Genomic DNA, 19529 nt, shown 5'->3' with positions numbered 1-19529 from the left:
GGTAGTAGAGATAGTACAGATCGTAGAATTAAGTTGGCATGCAGCCAACCCCAATTTGCTACACAGTTCTACCTAAGATCTCCCATGCACTGCCAGGAATGATCCCTGAGCATATAGCAAGGAGTAATAAGTCCAGAGTACATCCAACTGTCACTAACCATGTCCCAAAATACAAAAAAAACAAGAAACAAAAATAATCTTAGAATTTTTTTTTCAGAGATTTTATTTTTTTAAAATGGAAAAACATTACTTTCAATGTTTGGATAAGGAACAATTCATTTGCTTGTCAATACAAAAACCATAGAAGATTATACAATTGGTTTCTTATCTGCTTTGGCACTTCAAAATTCAGCAGCATGTATATACAGACACTTTGTCTTTCCCTTGTTAAGCAACAGACAACCAGTCTAATTACCATGAGACCATTTTAATTGTGCATATCAGAATTATTTGACTCCCGTTGTCCTTTGTGTTTGACACCTGAAACTGATTTTTCTCTGCTCATAAAAAGAAATCCTTGGTCTTCTATTTGATTTTCACTTTTAGTTTTTTCTATTGAGACAGAAAGAATACAATATATAGTAGCTGGGATTTTCTAAGTTTGTCTAGTGTTGGAAAGAATAAGACTGTGCGTACTTTTCTGTAGCTCAATAATATTTCCTAATGATGATATAGAGCTCTTATTCGAAAGGAATTGTTTCAAAGAATGGGATCATAAAGACAAAAGAAGACAGTGAATAAAGGAGGTAATAGCACACCATACCAACTTCAATGTAGTCAGTCAGTGATCTGAAAAGTCCCAGAGACATATTTAGGTTTCTTAGAATCAAATTCCTCTTTAGGGTTTTCCATTTTTTTATTTATTTCTAAATGTGTTTACTTTAAAACCACATTACATTCTTAATGATTATGACACTATTACCTTAGCATTTAATAGGCTTGTTTTTATTTAATTAAGCTACACACCAAAATTGAAGCATTATTTTAAGAAAAAGTAATAATTATTTTTAAAACTTGATTTTTTATTATATATGAGATAATATGATAATATTAGTGATAACAACATACAGGGTATTGGTACATATATTCACTGTACAGCATATTGGTACAGTATATTTACTGTATCCCATCACCACTATAGATCTCAAGAGCTTCCATGACTGTCCCTAGGTAAACTCTAGTCCAGCTCTTCACTCTCCCTCTTAATTTTTCCCACCACTCAGTAATCTGATTTTTGCAATGTAATCTCTTGTTTTGTCTCCAGGTTCACAGATGAGTGTGGACATTGGCATTTTTCTCCCTCCGATAACATACTCTGCTTAATATGATACCCTCAAATTTCATTCAAGTTTCAGTGAGCTGCAAGATTTCATTTTTTTTATTACTACATAAGATTCCACTGCGTCTATATACCTCAACTTCTTTATTCATTCATTGTCACTGGGCATTTGAAATGTTTTCATATCCTGGCTATTATACTAAGCACTACAATAAACATGAATTTGCATACATCCTTTTGAACAAATGTTCTTGTTTTGGAGAGGGGTAGGAACCAAGAAATGGAATACCAGGATCATAGGGACACTGAACTTTCCATTCCATTTCCTACAGAAGCTGGATCAGAAGATATTTCCACAAACACTGAATGATGAGGTATCCTTTTTCACCACATCCCAATTGTTTCTAGTCCTTTTGATGTGTGCCAGTCTCACTGAGATAAGTTAATGATATCTTATTGTTGCTTGATTACTGATTCCCTGATAATAAATGATAATGGATACATATTTTTTCATATTCCTATTGACCATATGCTTTCTTCAAGAAAGTATCTTTTCACCTCAACTCCCCATATTTTCATGGGATTACAGGTTTTGCTATTGTTGCCTTTTTTTCTGACTCATTCTGTGCAAATGCTTTTTCATTTCAGCAGTATGTCTTTTCATCTTAATCCATGCAAAAATTTAAATTTGAATAAGTACTATTTGTTTTTATTACCTTTGTTAGTCTGCCATGTTGGCTGCGTGTAAGGCAAACGCCCTACCGCTGTGCTATCACTCCAGGGCTCCAGGAATCGAACCCGAGTTCGATTCCTCCGCCCCTCTCAGGGAGCCCAGCAAGCTACCGTGAGTATCTCGCCCGCACGGCAGAGCCTGGCAAGCTCCCCTTGACGTGTTCGATATGCCAGACACAGTAACAACAAAGTCTCCAATGGAGACGTTACTGGGCCCGCTCGAGCAAATCGATGAACAACGGGAGGGCCTTTACCTTTACCTTACCTTTACCTTTGTTAGTGAAGTCAAATTGCTAAAGAGACCTCTGAAATCCACGTACTAGAAAATTCTGGCTATTTTCTTCAGTATATCTTATTACTAAGTTCTAGGGCAGGAGCGATAGCACAGAGGGTAGGGTGTTTTCCTTGCATACCGCCTACTTAGGTTCAGGTTCGATTCCTCTGTCCCTCTCGGAGAGCCCAGCAAGCTACCGAGAGTATCCCGCAGACCCTGGCAAGCTACCCGTGGCGTATTGGATATGCCAACAACAGTAACAACAAGTTTCACAATGGAGACGTTACTTGTGCCCACTCGAGAAAATCGATGAACAACGGAAGGTTATTGCTACAGTGCAAGGTTACTAAGTTCTAATCTTAAGGTTTTGATCAATATAGAATTAACTTTTGTTTGTGATGTGAGATATGGTCCCCTATTCAATTTTTACCATGTTCTTATCTGTTGGAATATAGCTCCAAATATTTTAGGTTAATACTGTTGCTGTAGCAGAAACAACTCTTCAAATTGTAATCAAATGAGACCTTTTTTGTTTGTAATCTTTCTTACTCTATTTCAAAATTTTGTGTTTTTGTAAACAGAAAAGGGGGAGATGTAGGGTAACATTGCTTTGTCCTTCCACAAGAAACTTAGGTTTATTTGGTTACACCAATTAATCTGGTTACACCCATCAATCTGGTTACACTCATCACAGTGCTCCTGAAGCACTTCCACTTCCATTGTGTTTATCTGTAAACAGTCTTCCCTATGCTCTCCTTCCCACCCAGTTAATCAGCTTTCCCCTTAATCAGACTTTGTTAATTTGTAAGGTCAGTTTCCCAGAAATCTATGATTTTATATGTATGAGTGAAATATTGCCTTTCTCCTCTCCTTATGCCTTATGAACAGTTTACTTTAAAGTAATATCCTTTTTGTATAGATACAGGAAGACCGTTAACATTATGCTTTGTAACTTAGGATTTGATTGGCCTTGAATATTATTCACTCCCGGGCATCTGCTTTCTCGACGTAAGCCTCAGTTGCCCTTAGTTCCTAACACCCCAAAAGCAGGGTCCTGACGAGGGACTGAATGGACCCAGGGCAAGCAGTGAGCTACCCTGGCAGTGAAATGGGCCAGGCCAAAGTGCCATGATTCTTAACTATAAGTTAAGAGTTTGATCATAGACAAATGCTGTCATGATCCAAAGGTAACGACAAGACAGGATCCTGCTAGGGGTGGGAAAGACTATCTGGCCTGAGCACCGTAGTCTGAGATCGAGATGGCCCTAGGAGAGCAATTCTATAAGTTTAAGATATTTCTTACTATATCCATATAAAATGATTTATATCATATATGCTTATATGCTTGTCGGACAAGGAGAGGAGAGACACACCCTTGGGATTCCGCTCTAGGGTGGGACCTCCCGCTGAGGAAGGATCTGTCCTAGGAGCAGCCTTCCCTGAGACAAGATTTCTACCCCTATTGATTTCTACCCCTATTGATTGTGACCGCACCTATGTGTAATTGTTCCCCCAATTCCTCTTGGAGAGAGATATAATGAGACTGTAGATTGGGCATAGGGGGGCAGAGACGATGAAGAGAGAATCAGAATAAACTACAACTAATACATACCAGCCTGGCCCTCGTTCCTTCCTCCCCCTGACCATCGCCATCGACCTCTCCGGGGTGGGAGAAGGGTGAGACTACCGAACGCGGTCGGCGGGAGAGATAGAGCCACCGCCATTGTGTGTGCTGTGCCCCTCTTGTGTGAGTTTACACATTTATCAAATTTTCCCAATGCTATTTAATAGGCTTTCCCTGCTCTGCTTCACATAGCAGGTTCTTTGTCACAGAGTAACTATCCATAAATCTGAGGGTATATCTGAATTCTGTTTCACTTGTCTAAGAGTCTATCTTTATTCCAGTACCACATAGTTTTGGTTACCACAGCTTTATAGTACAAAGTTAGGAAATGCAATTCCTCCTGTCTTCTTTGTTCTCGCTCAAAATTGCTATGGAAATTTAATCATGCTTAATTTAAAATTACACAGAGTTAGCTAAAAAAATTACAAATCATTCAAGAAATATCTTTCATTTTCCAATTATTCTTCTTATAATAATAACTTTTGTATTTGACATGAGGATATAACATTTTAGCTAGGACTAATTTGTTAAGTCATAATATAGTATGTAATAACTAGAATAATTAAACTTATACCTATTTCAATTAGGGACAACTTATTATTTATTATCTGATTCAGTTATGGTATTTAAACATAAATTATATCATTTTTATAAACTTTTTCTATATATCATAATAAAATAAAGTAGTATGTATTCTTATACACACACACATACACACACACACACACATATATTTAGGAGGTTGGGTCCAAGAGAGATTAAAGGCTTATTCCTGTCTCTGTACTGAAGGATTTTGCTGAGAGAACCATTTGTAGTGTGAGCGACATAATCAGGGTCATATACAAAACATCTACCCTCAGCACTATACTCTCTCTCTCTGACCACTTTGATTTTATAGCTAAGTTTTAAAGATTCTGGAATTTTCTATTCATGATTATAAAGTATGTAATAAAATACAAAAACTTCCATATTTAAGCAGTACTAGAATAAGTACTTGTCTACTACCCATATGTTTTATTGAAAAAAAAAAACATGTTTTGTAATGAGAAGTGAAAACATAGAAAAATTCAACCCATAAACAGGTCTTGAAATTTAAATAAAAGTTCTGAAGAATATCATGATTAGTGCCAGGATATACAAGTCTGACCTCTTCAGAATAATTGGTCATAGTCATAGTCATAGTCATAGTCATAGTCATAGTCTCTCGTTGTTCGTCGATTTGCTCGAGTGGGCCCATTAACGTCTCCATCGTGAGACTTGCTGTTACTGTGTTTGGCATATTGAATACATCACGGGTAGCTTGCCAGGCTCTGCCGTGCGGGCAAGATACTCTCAGTAGCTTGCCGGGCTCTCTGAGAGGGGCGAAGGAATCGAACTCGGGTCGGCCATGTTGGCTGCGTGCAAGGCAAACACCTTACCGCTGTGGGTAAATATTTAGTTGTTATTTTTTTTTTGACACTGCCTTGCCATGGCTAGATCCAACACTACACAGTGGAATAGTAAGAAAACTTATTAAAAGGGGCCAGAAAGAAAGTATAGCAGGTAAGTCTCTTGCAAACTGCTGACCTGGGCTTTACCTCATCACTCTGCATGGATGGATCCCTGTATCTCCCTACTAGTGATCTTTTACTCATCTCCATTTTGGAGCGATAGCACAGCGGGTAGGGCGTTCGCCTTACAAGCGGCCAACATGGCCGACCCGAGTTCGATTCCTCCACCCCTCTCGGAGAGCCCGGCAAGCTACCGAGAGTATTGGATATGCCAGACACAGTAACAACAAAGTCTCCAATGGAGACGTTACTGGGCCCGCTCGAGCAAATCGACGATCAACGGGAGGGCCTTTACCTTTACCTTTACCTTTACCTCTAGTGATCTTAGACCAGAGTCAGGAGTGATCCCTGAGCACCGCTGTGTACCCCTTTCCCCACAAAAAAGAAATTTTCTGAGAGCCCATCATATACTTATGATGTTCTATACTTAATGTAACTGTTGCAATGTGGTATTTCTCAATGTTGACATCTCCAAAGCATTACGTTATGCAAAGCACTAAAAGTTAAGGCACAGAGCCAATTAAACATTTAATTGTGTTATGTAAAGCCACTTATAAAAATGGCCCAAATATATTTAATTCTTTATAATAGCTTGTGATCTCCTAGTAGAAATTTAATTTTTTCCAGGACAGTATATGAATACATATGTTAGAGTGGAAGTAATGATGTTAGCAGATATACAGAGTTGGAAATTTTAGTGGTGAGTTTGAGTGGAAGCGTAGTTCAACCTATAATGTGTTCTGTGTTCTGTAGTCTGGAGAAGCCCAGCAAGATTTCCACTGAATAGCTCCGGAGTTCTTCAGAGTTCATGAAGAATCAAAAATGTGTTCCTCCATCATCAAGAACCATGAGATCTTTCAGAGCAAAAAAACAATGACAAGCAAGACTTGAAACTTTTAAGATCATTCTATCAGAAGGTTTGAAGTAGGTAAGAGAATGGGGGTAAACAGTTTAATGATGTTATTTCAGAGGAAAATACCCCTTACTATTGTATAAGGTAAATGAGATTTCAAAGTTTGATTTTAAACTGAGAAGGATTATTTATTCATAATTGTTTATCTTGCAGGATTTTACTGCTCTACCAAGTAGAATCACCTCTTCTTGGTACTGGATCTTATTTCTTCAGTATTGCATACAGTAGTGAGGGAAAGGAAGACAATGATATTTTTACAATTACATTTGGCCATTTACAAATCTGCATTTTACCTCTTAGAAACTTGGGGGATGCCTCAGAGGATTTTTAATGGACTTACTAAAGATTTATTCTGCTGAACAAAAATAAGAACTTTGGTAACTTCTTGGCTACAGTGAAATTATGCAGAATATCTAAAAAACATTTAGAAAAGTTATCTAATTTTAAAATAAATTAATGTTTATCTTAAATTTTAAACATCTATTAAAATGAATTAATATGTAGATAACTGACCATGCAAATATCTAAAAAAGAATAAAATAATTGTCATTTCTTTTCTAAATTACATAGCTAAAAGTATTATATTTAATAGATACCATTTATACATTCAATCTGGGAAAATCAATCATGATTTATTTTATTACTGAAGAAGACAAAGGCACACAAAGACAAAAAGAAACCTTTGTTTTAGAGGAAATATCAACTACTAGCAATTCAAACAGTATCTCATGACACGAATATTCATTTAATCATTTCTTCACTATACAGTGTAAGATCGCTTTCCATCAGCTCCCTCTCCTGTCTGCTTTCCAAGTTTTTCCACCTTTCTTTTCGCTTCTGTATCCAGTTTCTCCAGACCCAGCATATAGTCATACTGTACTATCTTGAAAGAGATAATTTTTGCAAATTTGTTTCTTCCATTTATTTATACTTTGTTAAATCTTCTATAATAGCAAAAATATCAGTAAACATGTAAGGAAGAGGTTGGTTGTACAAAGTGCATAAATATTAAAAGAAGCACACATAACTATATTAATCATAATGCATCTGTTTATAATAAATCTTAGTGTCAAGATGGTGAAACAAAAAATGGTTCTATGTAGCTAAATAATATTTGTGGGAAATATAACTCTGAAATATCTGAAAACTAAAATAAAATCATTTCATTTACTCTAAAATATAATAATTCAGAGTTTAAAAGCTTTGTTTCTATGGGCTGTCATGACAGTACAGGGGTTAGGGTGCTTGCCTCACACATGGCCTACCTGGCTTCAATCCCCAGCATCCCAGTCTCCTGAGCACACCAAGAGTGTTCCCTGAATGCAAAGTCAGGATTAAGTCCTGAGTACCACCAGGCATGGCCCCCAAAAACAAAATAAATAAAAGTTTTGTTTCTATTCATTTTAATGAACAAACATTACACATAATATTTCAGTACGAGTTACATTCATACAATTATCAGTAACAAACCATCTAATAAAATGAATAAATAAAAAATGGGCAAAGTTATTATTTTCAAATGAAAATATTCTATGCCAATAGTAACTACAAGGGATTCAAAATGAATATTCAATAAAACCACACTGTGATGAAAATAATTTTGAAAAACAATATAAAAAATATCTTTCTCTTTTATGCTTAAATCATTATTTCTCAACTTTTTCTGACCATGGTCCTTTTCAATCCTTGTCCTCTTCCTGTGGCCTTCCAAGTCCTGCCATATGGCTCCCAACTCTTATGCCATGGTCCCCAATTATATATGATTTTCACTTTGTCCCCTTCTGAATATTCTGGGACCCACATGGTCTCCAGTTGGAAAACAATACACTCAATAATTCTATAAAAATTAAAGAATTCCTTTTCAGGCAAAGCAAAACACAATAAAATTAAAGATAGGCTTAAAGCAGGTAACATAATGGTTAGAAAATAATGATAATAAAAGGAAAATAAAAGGAAAGATAATATCACTATCAGTAAATGGACCATATCACTGTCACTGTCCTCCCGTTGTTCACTGATTTGCTCGAGCGGGCCCAGTAACGTCTCCATTGTGACAATTGCTACTGTGTTTGGCATATCGAATACATCACAGGTAGTTTGCCAGGCTTCGCCGTGTGGGCAAGATACTCTCAGTAGCTTTCCAGGCTCTCCGAGAGGGGTGGAGGAATCGAACTCGGGTCAGCCACATTGGCTGCTTGCAAGGCAAACACCCGACCGCTGTGCTATCACTCCAGCCAAATAAGGCTCTGCAAAGAAAATGTGTAATGTTCCTCATCTTTAGAAAAAAGATTGATTATTACCATGTTTAGCATTGTAGCACTGTCATCCCGTTGTTCATTGATTTCCTCGAGTGGGCACCAGTAACATCTCCATTGTGAAACTTGTTGTTACTGTTTTTGGCATATCGAATACTCCACGAGTAGCTTGCCAGGCTCTGCCGTGTCAGCAGGAGAGCCAAGCAAGTACCAAGCTACTCTTGGTAGCTTGCTGGGCTCTCCAAGAGGGACGGAGGAATCAACCCAAGTCGGTCACGTGCAAGGCAAATGCCCTACCCACTGTGCTATCTTGCTTTCAAATACTTTTTTTAAGAATATAAATCTGTGTAAGCAACTCTAAGAATGTACAGGAAAGAATTTTGATTTCTGAAATCTTCATAGTCTAGATTCCTTCTTATAAAAACAAAACCAAACCTGTGAAGCTGTAGTTAATACTGTCGCTTCACAGGGAAATGAGGACAGAAAAGGAAAACATAGAAAGGTTACTGCTGCTCTGCTCTGAGAAAGGACAGGAAGCTGTTGAGTCAGGAGTCAACTCAAGTGTAACAAGTCTATGCTTTTTCCATAGCTTCCCCATATGCTCTGAGGGTGGAGTCTTGTCTTGTTATCCCTGATGGAATACAACATACACTCAGCTGTCAACACCTAAAATTCAATTCTCCTCTTCATCAAAACCTCATACTGTACACATAGTTATTGAATTACAATGGATCAAAACCTCCCCAAATGTCCATTATAACAATTGATTTTTAACACTTGGATTTGAGAGATTAATAAACTAATGGAGAGGAGGAAGTTAATTTTTCCAAGTCACAATAAGGGGTAAAAATGAGTTTGAATATTATTTTTTAAAATCATATAATCCTGAGATAAATTTATAATCCTCTGATATTTTTCTAGGTGGAGGATGTTTTGGGCAATACTCAGCAGTCTCAGGGGTCGGTCCCGAATCTGTTCTCAGGGGGCAGTCCAAGAAGTTTCTGGGGGGCTAAGTGGCAACAGTGATCAAATGAGGATTGGCCTCATGCAAGGCAAGTACTATAACCCATGTACTGTCTCTCTAATTCTTAATCTCGGTCTTTAAACAAAAGCTAGATTCATTCTTTCTCTCAGAATCCTTCCCATTGTGTCATTGAACTAATTTTATTCTACTTATTTATTACCTATCAACATTTGAAATTTGATCATTTAATTTACACACCCAAAGAGGACCTGTACTCAGTGACAGATTTAGTTTTGAAGATATATAACTCTTTCTGCTAGTATAATGGTTATGTTGTCAGGAAACACACACAGATGCACACACACAAATTCTAATCAAAACATTTTGGGGGGAAAGAGATAGTATATCAGGTAAAGCATTTACTTTGCACACAGCTGACCCTGATTTGATCCCCAACACCACAAATAATCACTGGAGCTCCACCAACAGTAATCCCTGAATTCAGAGCACTGAGCAGTTAGGTATGACAACAACAGTAATAACAAGAGCCAATGACAAAGTACATTGGGGGGATAAACCCAACACTGGCCCTAGAATCTAAGGGAGTGAGTCAAAGAAGCGGGGTTGTCACTAAGTGTTATATAAAGGTAGTACCTATCTCTGCTGTTAATTGAAACTTGCTTGGTGCTACAGGAGAACTCTCATTTTCAATGAAAGTCTTGTGACTCAGATATTTTCACTTGATATATTTTTGATTCTCCATTTGCATTAGTTATTTCTTTATAATAACTTTATTAATTCCTTCTATGTATCTATTTATTTCTGCCTCTTTTTCCACCAAGTCCATTCCAATCCATAATAGAAATGTCAAGTCCTGTGCCTCTTATTTGTAGGCAGGAGTGGGGGTAGGGGTGTTAATACAATATCCAAATGACTGTTTTTCATCTTACAAGATCCTCAGAATATGTGACCAACATGTCCAAAGTTATGATTACTGACTTATGAATTAACTATGGATATTTTCTTCTATTTTTATTACAACCTGAAAGAACAGTTTGAGGCTCTTGGTGTTCCTGTAGCGAGCAGACACCATTGGACTACACTAGCACGCAACAGGAACAAATGGAGACGTTACTGGTGCCTGCTCGAGCCAGGAGTAATGAGCAATGGGATGACAAGTGATACAAGTGATTTTTGTTACATAAAAATATACATAAAGAGGGGGCTGGAGTGATAGCAACAGCAGGGAGGGCATTTGCCCTGTACGCACTGACACAAGTTCGATTCCCAGCATGCCATATGGTCCCCTGAGCACCGCCAGGGGTAATTCCTGAGTGCAGAGCCAGGAGGAACCCCTCTGCATTGCATATATATATACACACATAAAGAGAAGATATATATAAAAATAACCAACACATGTTCCATGGAAGACAATCCACTTTTCTACTATTAGAGCAGCACCAAGCTTCATACCAAAATAGAAATTTTGGGGGCAAAATGAAAGTACAGTGGGTAGGCATTTGCCTTCAACACGGAAAACCCAAGTTGGATCCCTGGCACCCCAAACTGTCCCCCAAGTCCCACCAGAGGTGACCTCTGAAATAAGAGCCAGGAGTAATACCTGAGTGCTGCAAGGTGTGATTCCCCCCACCAATAAAAGAAAAATTTTACGTGAGTCACAGTGCTGCCTTAATTGTGGAAAATAGTATTGAGATCTATAGAATCTTAGTCTCAGACAGTAAAGTTAACATTTTCATGAGATGCTGAAACAATAATATTCATTTTATATTATATTCATTTAAGAGGTGAATCTTGGAATCAAAATTACGTGGATATAGTTTAGGCACTGGGAATTAAATGCAGCAATGATAGCATGAAATAGTCAAAGCTACACACACTACACAGGAAACAAACAAAAGCAGTTTTGAATAGGAGAAACACTGAAAATTTACATCTTAACTATGAATGGCTCACTTGCTGCACATTTCCTATTGAATTATTCTTACCCTATGTAACAGTCTCCTCAACCAGGCCATGAACTACATATTGCCCTTTATATTCTTTTACTTGGTACAACTGCCCTCGGTAGACCACTTGAGTGAATTAATGTAGAGATTATTTTGAGTGTGAAAGGCCTTGCATTTATTAATTTTACTCACTAAGGTATATATAAACAGGAGTTCTTTAAAGAATGAGGGGAAAATAAGGTGATAAGTCGTTTTGTGTTTGTTTTTAACCCCTAATGACAGGAGGGGCACCACCTGAAAGATGGTCAAGAGACCCAGGAGATACAGCAGAGATTCTTGGACAATCAGGTCTTCAATTCAATTCAAGGGACTAAGGATGCTACGTTGGTGCTGGGACCATGTAGTGCCGGGGACATCTCAACACCCTAGCACTGCTGAGGCTTCCAGGGACAAATGTGGTAATGCTTGGAGAGCCTCCCAAACTGTACCCAGGAATTCTCAGAGGACCATGTGATGCTAGGCATGCAATCTGGGTCCACTATATGGTAGGCAAGAACCCTAACTGCTATACTATACCTCCTTGCCACTAGTAATAAGTTTCACACAAACTTAATAGGATAAAATTTCATCAAATCAATTCTGAATCACTTAAGTCTTAGTTAACAACTCTTTTTTCCTAAGCTTATCACTCTTTAAAAGACTGCAGATTTAGAAAATACGGGTAAATAAACATACAAGGAAAATAAATACCCAAAAGGCTACTTAAACTTTGAACCTAGAGAGTAGATTCTATCTTTACTACTAAAGTTATTTGTGAATTTTGCAAATATATACATATATATGTACCTACATATACAGCGCAAAAAAAAAGGTCTCAGAGCAGACATTATTTCACCCAATATTTTTGTTTAATCTTTATCATGTTTGTCTTCTCACCTTTATTTCTCTCATTATGTAAAGAAAAAAAGGAGTCTTAAAATATTAAGACATTTCATATGAAGACACAAAAATACTCATTGATACCTCACAATGAAAACGTTGAGAGAGGACATCTATAAAAACCATGTTATAGAAACTGGAATGTAGCTTAGGAGAAGAGCATTTGTTTTGTATATGCTTAACATAGGTTTAACATTAAAAACAGCAAGAAAAATTATACCGATGAAAAAGGTTTAGCATGTGATTAATTCTAAAATACTTTACATGATACTAAAATTAAGCATAGGCAATCCTAGGTTCATATCCAAACCTAAAAACCGTTACAGATATGAGGTTATTCTCTACTCACTACCTTTAAAATTGAAACAAAGTAACTAGAATTTATATACAAGTTGCCATTGAATTCTGTCATGCATTTTCTGCTTTGAAGTTTACTAAATGCTCTAAAATATTTACCCTAAATAAGTACCTGGATTAAGTTTATCCAAACTTGCAAATACACAGAAATGTTTTCTGACCCTCATTTTTTCACTGAGTTCATGTTTCATCTAATGTCCAGTTAAATATACATTACTGGATGGGTTAAAGGTTGGGGAAGGTTATCCCAAAGAAAAAAAAGGTACTAATAAGAGAAACAATGTTATTTTATTAAGATACAGTGAAACAACCACATATTCATTTTTTTACTAGAGTTTCCAAGATGTTTTGTTACGGTTTTTATTGATTTTGTTTGTTTTATTCTGAGTATACCATACCCAGTGGTAATCAGTGTTTACCCCTGCCGGTGCTCAAGGGACCATATGGGGTGGCAGGGACAGAACTACAGTCAGTCTAAAGCCCTGTATAATATCTGCAGTCTGAGTTTCCAAGATTTTTACCTGAAACTGTTCTAAAATGTCTCCTACTTGATGCAACTATTTAGTGCACATTAAATTCATTTTTAAAAAGCAATTAAATAACCTAGGAATTGCATTTTTGGGTAAGGCAATGTATTTCCAATGTGTTACTATAACTAAATTTGTATTTGTCTAAATATAAATTTGTCTTAACTTTAAAGGCAATGTTTTACAGATAATCAATGGCAACAAGAAAATTGTTTATACTTATATGCTGGTCTTTGAACATATAACCCTCTCTTGTTCTAATTGTACTTAAATACGTGGAAAAAATAAACCTTGATATTTTATTTTACTTACAATAAAAACGGTATTATTGTGTCACTTCTCCCAATTTATGCTCATAATATGTATATCAATAACTCATGATACTTTTGCTCATTTTTAACAGATTTTTGTTTGTTTGTTTGTTTGGGATTGGGGGCCAAACCCAGAGTCTGTCTTTGATTGTGATGCTCAGAGGTGTCTTGGAGGAATGTACAGAAGATCATGCAGTGCCTCAGATCAAGGCAGAAAGTACGCTCTAGCTGGCTCAGCTATTTCTCTGACCCCAAAATAAGGATTTCCGAACAAGAACACTTTTCAGGGGTAAGAGAGGAGAGAGTCATACTTGGCAATGCTTGATTTGCTGTTTTAGGGATCAAATCAGGACTGGTTGCATGCAAGCCAAGTGCCAGGATGCCAGGCTATCTCTCCGACCCAATTTTTACTTATCTTTAAAGAGAAAGTTATTTTGTATCATAAATTATCATTAGCAGCATATACTCTGTTATTTAAATAAATTGAGAGATACTGTGTTAAATTAGTTGAATTAAGAACTCTGAAATTTAAATTAAATTATAAAAAGCTTTTAAGAGTCATATAATAAAACATTCAAAAGTAAAAAAAGTTAAAATGTTGATTTTATTAACTTTTATCATGCATGAGAGAAATGAAGCTAGTATATAACGTTAAGATATTAGAAAAAGAAAAGTTTCAAAATAATAACAAGGCGAAATGCAAATATAACTAAGGTCATAAATAAAACTTTTTATGTTTTCAAAATTATTTGGAGGCACTTAAATATGTGTAGGTGCCCAGGAAACTATCTCATATCTAATGATTATGAAATTCCAATTAATCATAATTTCCAAAGGTTTAAGTCTTTGTTGGTTTATTTTGTTTTGATTTTTGGGCCACACCCAGTTGTGCTCAGGGCTTACTCCTGACTCTGTGCTGATGGATCACTCCTGGAGGGGCTCAGCACTAAAAGCATTCATCTTTCAAAATTCCTGTTATTACTTTCCTGTACCCTGCAATTAGTTTTCATCTTATTTACTGATGATTCTATTCTATTCTGTTATTTTAGAGATTATAATGTGCAACAGCATTTCGGTACACATTATGTAATTAAAAACTGAATACTTATATAATTGAAATGGGAGAACCTAACATTAGTTTTCCTAAACTCTTTGCTACTTTCATATGTAGTTTTGTTTTAGAAAACATTTGATTTTTTAATTTAAAAATAAACGGAAATAAAGAAACTTTTTATACCTAAATGCATATTTTTCAACAAATGTGCCATTTCTCTAATTTCATAAATACATACTTTGAAACTACTGAGATATTTATGAAAAATAAAAGATATTTGTGGTTTTAAAAGCATTAAACTTGCCCCACTGTATCACATATAAAAAAAAATCCTTATTTTTTCTCAGGCTCTTGTTGAACATTTTAGCAGTTACATCCATCACAAGGAAAGGAACTAGGATCCACATTTTACCAGAAAATTATAAATCAATTTTTTCTTCTTAACTCCTCATGGTGTAGTTACTACTGGATTCTAATGAAAGATTATATGTACTTTGTGAGTATGTAGTAGCTATAAGAATGATATGGAATAGATTCTTACGCCTTCCATGAAATCTTTATGTATATTATTATACTTTTGCATTTGGGTTGCCATAAAACAAAGATTATGCTCATTTAGGGGGGAAAAATGGGAGAACTGTTTTCTTCTTTGCCCGATCTACAACAGCTAAAACTTTGGATAACATGCAGGTAATCAGTTTAACCTCATAGTACCAGATCCAAAGGAAAGAAATAAACCATAAGGATATATGTGCAAGAAAGCACATACATGTATATATAACAAACTCACCTAAAATTCATACTTAAATTTATGTCAAAGTATCAACATTTTTTACTTCTACAAATAAAGGAAATAATTGAAGCTATAACTGACATTAAAGAACATGTATAAATATGTAAGATATTAAAACAAGTAGAGAATTCCACTTGTTTAAAATAAATAAAAGTTGTATCCATGGGGCAGCATGATATAGTCATTACAGATTTTTTAGGGAGGGACATTAGAGAAGATGATGGGGGTGGAGAATTCAATTTTACACCTATTATCAAATGCATTCAATGAGACATTTTTGAACTGTTTAAAAATGACAGTGATCACTAAGAATGCTAATTTGAGGAATATATGGGGAAAGAACCTATTTACTAAATTTCCTCTAGTTAATCAAACTATTTTACAATGAATTTAGAAATACAAGATTCACTGTTTCACATTTTTTATTTCCATAAGAGACAGAACATTGATTTAGTCTTCAGAACTGGGAAGAATTTTTTTAAATAGAGTACCATTTTTCTGTACTAGAGAAAAGAAGAGCTCCCAAAAGCCATATTTTCACTATGAACTCACGTTTACAAAGGTTATAAAGTTAAAGATACAGGATGTACTACCAGGAATCTTAAAGATCAGTATTTCAACTTCTGGGAAAGCACACAAGAAAATTTCTAAATTTAACTTATGTACATATTTATATTACATAAAACAGTAATAAAACTTAAGATATAATTTAACACAACAAAATGACACTAAAAATAATTCAAATGTAAGACAATATCTTATATAATAAACTCAGCTAAGATTACTTTAATATCCCTATGTTAATAAAACACCAACAAATTAATTTCAGAAGTTTTTAATAATAATGAACTAATGTCTGTTCAAATGTCTTGGAACTATGACCTTGTAAGATTCCATTTTCACAGCCCAATACTATAATTTGAATATCTGAAATAAAAAACATGAACTTAAATAGTATGGTAGGTAGATGTGGTAGGTAGATGGTACATGCTTCACAGTAGATTTTAATTCTTAACTGTTAAGAATTTTGTATACAACATTACTTTTTATAATGCACCCATCTCTAATGTAGTGCAATTGATTATAAATGCTCAGAAAATAGACTTCTGCAAAGATTCCACTGCTTTGAGCTTCCTACCAGCCTCTTTCCTGCTATAAAGTGCTAAGAAGTTCATGTAACATATTAGCACAGTCTTGAAACATTAATCTCAAGAACCTCCTGTCACAAGTGCATGGCTATCTTATGTTTGTATCTTTGGTGATTATAAAGGGAGAGCTAAATCTAAGTTCCTGAAGTCAGAATTTTGACATGCAAGCCATATACAAACAAAGCCACAAAGTACAGATCTAGCATTTTTAAACGAAGAAAATAAACTTTCAGTAGATGTTTAAGATACGATTTGTCAAAACTATGGGTAATCAATATCTAGATAATAGGACAGTTTTGGCAAATCACAACATGTTAACTATTCTAGCTCTCCAAAATTCAAAATTAGTTTCTGTTGGGGGGGAGTACACTAAGATCTGCTAGAAGACTGTTTTAGTCAGTCATTGGAACTTATAGTCAAATGTTTACATAATGACAGCCAAAGGTCCATCTAAAAAAAAATGTTTACAAAAGTACACCCTTCTTTTCATCAAGAAGTAGCAAGACATCCTGCGAAAGAAGTTGGCCAGTTCTGCATCTCCTAGTTCCTGTCTTCACCTGGAGTACTTTACCTTTGACTAGACACCCTCTGGTCCTTATCAATAAATCAGGTTTGAGGTTAAACTCACTCAAAGTGGTGGTGATGGTTGTCCAGAGTTCTCACGAGAAGACAAGGAAAATGCGCTATCATCTGAATCTGGTCCATTTTTGGATGGACAGCTTTGTTTAGGGTTCACAAAGCCTAAGTCAACTTTCTCGCTTGCTTTTAATTCGCTTCCTAGTCTAATAAAGAAGGATGAGACAACCCATCAGTCCAAGTGCTGCTCACCTCTGCAAACGCCCAGGCGATCAGGGATCAGGTGAAAGCCTCCAGACACAGACACAGACACACACACACACACCCCTCACAACTGACCAACTGGCAGGCGTTGCTTTAACGCCTTTAGGAGATTCAGCATAAGTCTCTAGACACACACACACACACACACACACACACACACACACACTCACAACTCACAACTGACCAAACTGAGTTGTAGCTTTACTGGAATAACGCCTGCCCTGGCGATCCGACGAAAGCCTCCAGACACACACACACACACACACACACACACACACACACACACACACACCTCACAACTGACAAAACTGACTGAGCTGTTGCTTTACTGGAATAACGCCTGCCCCCACTAAATTTTCCTATCATCCTAACTTCATCGTCCGTGGTGTGCAGAGTCCAGGAGCGATTATCCTAGCACGCGTGGTCCTCCTACTAAGTGCTCCGAAGTTTGACAAAGGAGCCTGGCAGAGACTCGGTAAGGCCCTGCAGGAGAGCTCGGGCACTGCCGCCGCCGCGAGCCCGCACTGCCGTCCGCACACGCCTCAGAGCCCGCCAGAGCCCGGCCGACGCGTCTCCCCAGCTCCCTCCTCACTGACGTCCCGCTCGGCGGCTGTCACTTTCCCAGAGGTTCCGGCCGCCCGGCTCTGCGGCGGCCACTGGGCGCTCCCGTGGCTCCACGTGGGAGCGGGAAGCGGCGACGCTCGGAGCCGGGCGGGACGGACGCGGACGCGGCTGCTGAGGCGGTCGCTGAGGCGGCTCCTGAGGCGGCTGCTACGGCCCCTCGCTCGCCTCAGGGACCCCGACTAGGCGTTAGGACGCGGGCGGCGGGCGGACCCAAAGCTCCCGCGCGCCGCTACGCCACTTCCCCGAGTCGCGGAGCCCCCCGCGGACTCGCCGGCCCCACGCCGGGTCCTCCAGGGCGAGCGACGCGCGCGGCGCCGCCTCAACTTTTCCCACCGAAGCCGCGCGAGGGCGGCGGGCGCGGGCGGGCGAGGGGCTGCGGCTCGGACCCGCGGCCGCTCCCGGGCTCCGAGCGTTTCCCCGGAACGACCCCGCGGCGCGGCGCCGCGCCCGGGCCACCCGCGCCTCAGCCCGCGGCGGCGCGAGACGCGGCGCCCGGCCCGGAACGGTCCCCACTCACCCGCCACGAGCCGGTCGAGTCCCCGGCGGCGCCCGCTCCTCAGCGCCCGTCGCGCCGGCCCAGCCGCTCCCTCCCGAGGCGGCTCAGGTGAGGCATCGTCTCCGCCCCGAGCTTTAATGGCACTTTGGCGGCTGCCGCCCGCCAGCGACGCTCCCGGTCCGAGTTGTCGGCGCGGGAGGGAGCGAGTGAGAGAGAGGGAGGGAGGGAGAGAGAGAGAGGGAGAGGGAGAGGGAGGCGCGGCGCCTCCTCAGGCCGGAGTCGGGGCGCGCGGCTCCCTCCTCGCGCGCGCCTCCGCGTGCCCGCGCGCCGCCGCCTGCCCGCCTGACGGGCCAGACCGCGCGCCCGCGCCGCTGCTGACTGACTGACTGACTGACTGACTGACTGACTGACTGACTGACTGACTGACTGACTGACTGGCCGTGTCCGCGCGTCCGCGCCCGCGCCGCTGCCCGCCTGACTGACTGACGCTCCGTGTCCGCGTGCCGGAGACTGACTGACTGACTGACCGGCCGAGCCCGCGCGCCCGCGCCTCCGCCCGCTTGACTGACTGACCGTCCGCGCCCGCCCCGCCCGGCCGCGCACCTGCCGCGAGCGCCCACCCGCGCCTCAGGGCAGCCGGCGCCTCTCGGCTCGCGTCCGGGCTGTGGCGGCTCAGGCGCCGCGTCCCCCGGCCCCGCGGCCCCTCGCGTCCCTCCCCCGGGAACGCCCCGCGCCCCTCGTAGGCGGCCGCCCCCCTCAGACTCTGTCTCCGAGCCCTCGAGCCTCTCCCGCAAGGACGTCCCGGACCGAGCGATACGCCTCAAGCCCCTGAGGGGACCCCGGGGGGTGCCTCGCCCGGAGCCACGGCTCCGCGCCTCCCAG

The 19529-nt window shown here is 39.4% G+C and overlaps 1 protein-coding gene across 3 annotated transcripts in view; it reads right to left on the bottom strand.

The window, feature by feature from the left end:
* CNTN5 (contactin 5) overlaps positions 1 to 19027 on the bottom strand; it is an 863350-nt gene extending 844323 nt beyond the window's left edge. For 2 of the 3 annotated variants that reach the window (XM_056114779.1, XM_056114782.1), the window contains exon 1: positions 18669 to 19026. The gene's annotated coding sequence lies outside the window, so the exon portion shown is untranslated. Of the gene's footprint in view, positions 1 to 18668 lie in introns of all 3 variants that reach the window. The other variant, XM_056114781.1, reaches the window with a different exon arrangement.
* Between the last annotated feature and the right edge of the window lie 502 nt (positions 19028 to 19529).

Source organism: Sorex fumeus, unplaced genomic scaffold (assembly GCF_029834395.1).
Source record: "Sorex fumeus unplaced genomic scaffold, SorFum_2.1 ptg000028l, whole genome shotgun sequence".
NCBI lineage: Eukaryota > Metazoa > Chordata > Mammalia > Eulipotyphla > Soricidae > Sorex > Sorex fumeus.
The sequence above is the reverse complement of the archived record's forward strand: the minus strand, read 5'-3'. Positions and strand labels throughout refer to the sequence as shown.